Source organism: Scyliorhinus torazame, chromosome 5, assembly GCF_047496885.1.
Source record: "Scyliorhinus torazame isolate Kashiwa2021f chromosome 5, sScyTor2.1, whole genome shotgun sequence".
NCBI classification, from domain to species: Eukaryota; Metazoa; Chordata; class Chondrichthyes; order Carcharhiniformes; family Scyliorhinidae; genus Scyliorhinus; species Scyliorhinus torazame.
Genome location: NC_092711.1, coordinates 146,317,476 through 146,324,509, shown reverse-complemented (window position 1 = coordinate 146,324,509; position 7,034 = coordinate 146,317,476).

Here is a 7,034-nt window from a genome sequence, read left to right as displayed (position 1 = left end):
CTTGACCGTTTCCTTCTGAGACAGAACCATGTAACCACCAAAGCCTATCTTCATCTGAACTGCATGCTTTGGGGTTCCAAACAGAAACTGGAACTATCTGTCATCTACCTTCCAAACACCCTTTCACTCTGTGATCCTGGTGAAATTTGAAACCAAGTATTTGCCACAAGGCTCAAGAGCATCAGCCCACTGGAGGCAAAGTCGTGAGACCGGCCAGTCCAGCAGAACGAAATCCCTCCGACCCTCCCCATTGATCAACTGACAGAATGAACACAATGCTGTTCTGGGTGTAATTGAGAGTAGCAACAATAACAGCAGAATCCAACCCCTGTAATCACTTGTGACCTTGTTGGTGTCTCAGCAGGTACAAGGAAACACAGAATCCCTTCCCACATTGAGTGCAGGTGAATGCTCACTCCCCGGGGTGAACTGGCTGATGTCTCCACAGGGTGGATAAATGTCTGAATCCCTTCCCACATTGAGAGCAGGTGAACGGCTTCTCCCCAGTGTGAACCCTCTGGTGTGTTTGCAGGGTGAATGACTGACTGAATCTTTTCCCACACTGAGAGCTGCTGAATGGCCTCTCCCAGTGTGAATGCGCCAATGAGCTTCCAGTGCAGATGGGGCTTTGAATCCCTTCCCACAGTCCCGGCATTTCCACTGTTTCTCCATGTTTTGGGTCTCCTCGTGTCTCTCCAGGTTAGACAATTGAAGCCTTACTCATACAGAGAACACGTGTACAGTCCCTCCCCGCTGTGAAGCTCTGTAACTGGTTGAAGCACTTTCCACAGTCAGTGCTCTGGAACACTCTCACTCGGGTGTCCCCCCCCCCAAAGAATCAAGTGACTCTGTCATATCAAGATGTGATGTTTGGGATTTCTGTCTGTAATTCCTCCTTTTCTAATATCCTGGAAAAACAAATTACAAAATACATCACTGTCAGTACAGGATAGAAACTCAGAACAGGCAGTTCTAGTTTCTCTGGAACATTCTTTCCTCTCTCATTCCCCCAAAGCTGTAAATCTCCATCCCACACACTCTCCCTCCATTCACTGTATCTAATATTCACCCTCCCAATTCTCCTGAAGGTGCTGATTCAGGCTGACTGACAGATCCCTGCTCACTGCTTCCTGTCCTGGACACAGAGATCAAAACAAATAGGAGCTGCAGTCGGCCATTTGGCCCATTAAACTTGCTCAACCCTTTATTTGTCGAATGAGGAACGGTTGAGGACTCTGGGTCTGTACTCGTTGGAGTTTAGAAGGATCGGGGGGGATCTTATTGAAACTTACAGGATACTGCGAGGCCTGGATAGAGTGGACATGGAGAGGATGTTTCCACTTGTTGGAAAAACTAGAACCAGAGGACACCATCTCAGACTAAAGGGACGATCCTTTAAAACAAATGTGAGGAGGAATTTCTTCAATGGTGAATCTGTGGAACTCTTTGCCGCATTTGGGTTTTCCTCATTTGGGAAGGCCCACATGCCTCGGACACCAACGACATGGCCGGTAGGGACAAGCCCCGCCATCAAGGTACCGGATTTAATTGGACATTATCGACCAAGGCCAAATCACTGAGTGTCTTTAAGACAGAGAGAGATAGGTTCTTGATTAATAAGGGGTCAGGTGTTATGGGGAGAAGGCAGGAGAATGGGGATGAGAAAATATCAGCCATGATTGAATGGCGGAGCAGACTCGATGGGCCGAGTGGCCTAATTCGGCTCCTCTGTCTTATTAGTGTCACAAGTAGGCTGACATTAACGCTGCAATGAAGTTACTGTGAAAATTAGGGCTGAACCTATCCAACGTTGGCTCCCTTACACAATTGAAATCCACACCACCTCCTCCCATAATCAGCTGGTGAGAATCCAAATCCTAGATTTGACTATTTTGAAGGCAGTGCTGGATAGATTCTTAATAAGCAAGGGAGTGAAAGGTTATCGGGGGGTCGGTGGGACTGTGGAGTTGAGGTTACAATCAGATCAGCTGTGAACTTTAAAAAAAAAAAAATATTTATTAAAGTTTTTTAACACAATTTTTCTCCCTTACAAACAATAACCGCCCCCCCCCCCCCCCCCCCCCCCCGTAACAAAAAAGAGAGAAATCGCGCAGAGCAAGATATATACATGGCAAAATGATATATTTACACAGCTTTGTACACTGGCCCTCGCCCGTATGTGCCAGTTTCCCCAACCCTTCATGTTACCTCTTGCTCATCCACCCTCCCAGGCAGTCCCCCCCCTTTCCCCCCCCCCCTCCCAGAACGTCCTCTCCACACTCCCCGCCCCCCAAGGTTGCTGCTGCTGCTGACCGATCTTCCTCTAACGCTCCGCGGGATAGTCTAGGAACGGTTGCCACCGCCTGTAGAACCCCTGCGCAGACCCTCTCAAGGCGAACTTAATCCTCTCCAACTTTATGAACCCAGCCATATCATTTATCCAGGCCTCCACGCTGGGGGGCTTTGCCTCCTTCCACATTAGCAAGATCCTTTGCCGGGCTACTAGGGACGCAAAGGCCAGAATGCCGGCCTCTTTCGCCTCCTGCACTCCCGGTTCGTCCACTACTCCAAATATTGCTAGCCCCCAGCTTGGCTTGACCCGGACTTTCACCACCTGAGATATTGCTCCCGCCACTCCTCTCCAGAACCCCTCCAGTGCCGGGCACGACCAAAACATATGGACATGGTTCGCCGGGCTCCCTGAGCACTTTCCACATCTGTCCTCTACCCCAAAGAACCTACTCAACCTCGCCCCCGTCAAGTGCGCTCTGTGGACTACCTTAAATTGTATCAGGCTGAGCCTGGCACACGAGGAGGAGGAATTAACCCTACCTACGGCATCAGCCCACAGACCTTCCTCGATCTCCTCCCCCAGCTCCTCCTCCCATTTACCCTTCAACTCTTCTACCAGCGCTTCCCCCTCTTCTTTCAACTCCTGGTGTATTTCCGACACCTTGCCCTCCCCGACCCATACACCCGAGATCACCCTATCTTGAACTTCTTGTGCCGGGAGCAACGGGAATTCCCTCACCTGTCACCTCACAAAAGCCCTCACCTGCATATATCTAAAGGCATTTCCCGGGGGTAACTCGAACTTCTGCTCCAGTGCCCCGAGGCTCGCAAACGTCCCGTCGATGAACAGGTCCCCCATTCTTTCAATCCCCGTCCAACTTCCCCGGGACAAACCGGTGGTTTCCCCTGATCGGGGACCACACCGATGCTCCCATTGCACCCCGGTGCCGTCTCCACTGGCCCCAGATCCTTAGCGTTGCCGCCACCACCGGGCTCGTGGTATACTTTGTCGGCGAGAGCAGCAGCGGTGCCGTCACCAACGCCCCCAGGCTCGTTCCTTTACAGGACGCCATCCCCATCCTCTTCCATGCTGCCCCCTCTCCCTCCATAACCCACTTGCGGATCATCGCCACATTTGCTGCCCAGTCGTAGCTCCCCAGGTTTGGCAGCGTCAACCCTCCTCGGTCCCTACTACATTCTAGGAACCCTCTCCTTACTCTCGGGGTCTTATTCGCCCACACAAACCCCATAATACTCCTGCCTACTCTCTTAAAAAAGGCCTTAGTGATCACGATGGGAAGGCACTGAAACACAAACAGAAATCTCGGAAGGACCACCATTTTGACCGACTGCACTCTACCCGCCAGCGAGAGCGGTAACATGTCCCATCTTTTGAAATCCTCCTCCATTTGCTCCTTCAACCTCGTCAGATTCAGTTTATTAGGGTCCCCCAACTCCTGGCTATCTGGATCCCCAGATACCGAAAGCTCCCCTCCGCCCTCAGCGGTAGGTCCCCTATCCCTCTTTCTTTGTCCCCCGCCGATAATACAAAGAGCTCACTCTTCCCTACATTGAGCTTATAGCCCGAAAACTCCCCAAACTCCCTTAGAGTCTGCATGACCTCCACCATCCCCTCCATTGGATCCGCCACGTACAGCAACAGGTCATCGCATATAGCAACACCCGATGCTCTTCACCCCCTCGGACCACCCCCCTCCATTTATTAGACTCCCTCAATGACATGGCCAATGGTTCGATTACCAATGCGAACAACAGGGGGGACGGGGGCACCCCTGCCTCGTCCCTCGGTACAGTCGAAAGTACTCCGACCTCCGCCGGTTCGTCACTACACTCGCCATCGGGGCTCTGTAAAGGAGCTTAACCCAATTGATAAACCCTACCCCGAACCCAATCCTACGCAGCACCTCCCAGAGGTACTCCCACTCTACTCGGTCAAAGGCCTTCTCCGCGTCCATAGCTGCCACTATCTCCGAGCTGTGAACTTATTGAGGGGAGCCTGCTCCACAGTTTGGTTGTGGGATGCAGAATGTATTTATCCCATAACCCGACTCATTCCACTTCCCTTTCTCTTTCCTCTTTTTCGGAGGTCATGTTTGGCTGATCCCACATACTATTTACACTTCTGAACCTTTTGGTGTTTGCTGCTACACAAAATTGGGCTGCCCTACAATTCGGCCCCTTCAGTGAGCCTCTGAGCACCCGGGACAAAACTGAATAGAACTGACCCCTCTAAAATTCGGCCGGTTCAGAAATCCTCAATCACTGTATTAAGTTGATCTTTTCTCTACACCTTGCTATAGCTGGAACATTATATTCTGCAGTCTCTCCTTCCTTCCCTATTTACGGTATGCATTGTTTGTACTGCATGCAAGGAACAATACTTTTCACTTTATCCTAATACATGTGACAATAATAAATCAAATCAAATCAAAAAAACTACATTTGCATCATCATCAAAACATATACACAAGGGCAGGCAAAGAATTATACAGTCAGTAGGAAAGACAATCTGGCGAGTGTCTATTCTGCACTGGTTGGCTGCTCACTGAAGGGATTTGGTTTTTCTTGCCCTTGGATGTCCTCTCCTGGTCTTCAGAAGATGACTCTCCCCTGGAAGGTGTTATAGTCTCTTTTGCAGACAGAAGATTAGGAGCAGCAATTGGTTCTTCAGCAATCTCGGTTTCTGCGGATTGACCAGAAGTCGCAGTCACATGATCAGGTAGTATGGATGGCGGTTCATCCTGAGGTAGTCCTAGCACACATGGTACTGGCACATTGATGGGTGTCATTAACAACTGATCTGTGTCGTCTCCACACTCGCTCATCTTCAGTTTGCACAGTGTAGGAGACAGGGCCAGTTTCAGACAACACAGTTACAGGGACCCTCTTCTCGCTGGTGGTGCAGCTGCACACCAAAACCGGCTCTTCTTGTCCAAAAAAAGCACCTTTTGGGATTCCCTTCTCTTCTTCAGGTTTGTGACTGCTGATTGTGTTCCACTGTCTCAGACGTCTCCAGGGGAAATGTTGATCAGATGTTGTTCTCAGTTTCCTCTTCAGTCGTAGTAAAGCTGGGGAACTCTGAGTGGCCGTGTGTGTGGTGTTGCGAGATGTCGCCAAGAAACTGTTTAGACGGCAATTTGATGAACCTTGGACCTTGAAGATTTTCAGTGCATCTTCAAGGACTGGACAAACCTTTCAGCTGAACCATTTGTGGATGGGTGGTAAGGTGCTGATTTTGTGTGTTGGATACCACTCATCTTTAGATAGTTCTCAAACTCCTGAGCTGTGAATTGTGGACCGTTATCACTCACAATTTGTTCTGGTTTCCCAAATCTGGCAGGAGAATCGCATCGGGATTTTCGATGGCTTGTTCTGCAGTTGTTGATTTCATTAGAACCACCTCAAGCCATTTGGAATGCGTATCTATGACAACCATCAACATGTGCCCCTCGTATGGCCCTGCAAAGTCAATGTGTAACATCATGGTTGAAGTCTCCTTGCTGCCAATGAAGGAAAACCTTTTGTGGCCCAAAATAGTTAAGGGCCTGTGGGCCGTTAGCAATGTGAAGTGACGACCACAGAGATATTGGTGAAATCTTCTCGCACCATAAATAATACTCAGTGCCTCCTCCTCCAACTGGGCGTAATCTGATTCAGCACTTGTTAAGGTATGTGACAAAAGCTATTGGTCTTTCTTCCCCTGAAGGTGGTATGTGTGACACCACCATCCCAACACCGTACGGCGAGACATCATTGGTAAGTTGTGGTGGTAACTTTGGGTTGAAATGGACCAATGCTCCTGAGTACTTCAGTGTTTCTTTAACTGACTGATGTGCTTTTTCACACTCTGGTGTCCATTGCTATGCTTGTATTATGCACAACTAATTAGGTCATGGTTTAAGCAGGGTTTTGAATCAAATTCCTCATATCGGTTAATTAACCCAACGAATGATCTTAACTGTGTTACATTCATTGGTCATGGATCCTCCATTATACCCTCCATCTGCCTTCTGTTAGAATGCCTAGCTGCCTTCTGTTAGAATGGTGAGCAAATGTGGAGATTCAGCCTCAACATTCATTTACAGGTCAGCCTGCGAAAGGTCAATTTTACTGAATTTCTGTCCTCCTGCTAGGCCGGTGAACAAAACCTCAATCAACAGTGGCAGGTATTGATCCGCACATAAAACCAGATTGATGGTAGTTTTAAAATCTCCGTAAATGCATATAGTCCCATCCTGCTTCATTACAGGCACAATAGAGGCTGCACAGCCACGAGCGGTGATGAGTTGACTAGTAGTTAATTAATACACTAGTCTTCAATTAACACATTTGGTTAATATAAGATCCGCTGGTTCAAAAAGACAATTTGTAGAAAACAATAGCTTTCTTTCTTACTAATCTTGAGTAGATTCAGCAATGAGCCTTATTCTTGACACAGACTTTGACAGAATATGATGTCATGCAGTTTATTAAAATAAGGAAATATTCTCTTAGTTTAAATAATGTCTGGTGGCTCTGCTGTTTCTCGGAACTTTTAGGAACAATGTTATTTTTTAAAATACATACATCTATGTTATCTTCCTTGACCTTGTTCTTTATGACAGCGAATACATTATTAAAATGATTGATTTTTAAAACTAAAATTGATTACCGAAGCCTACATACAGTTTGCTAAATTACAACGGTGATTACACTTCATTGGCTGTGAAACATTTTAGGAC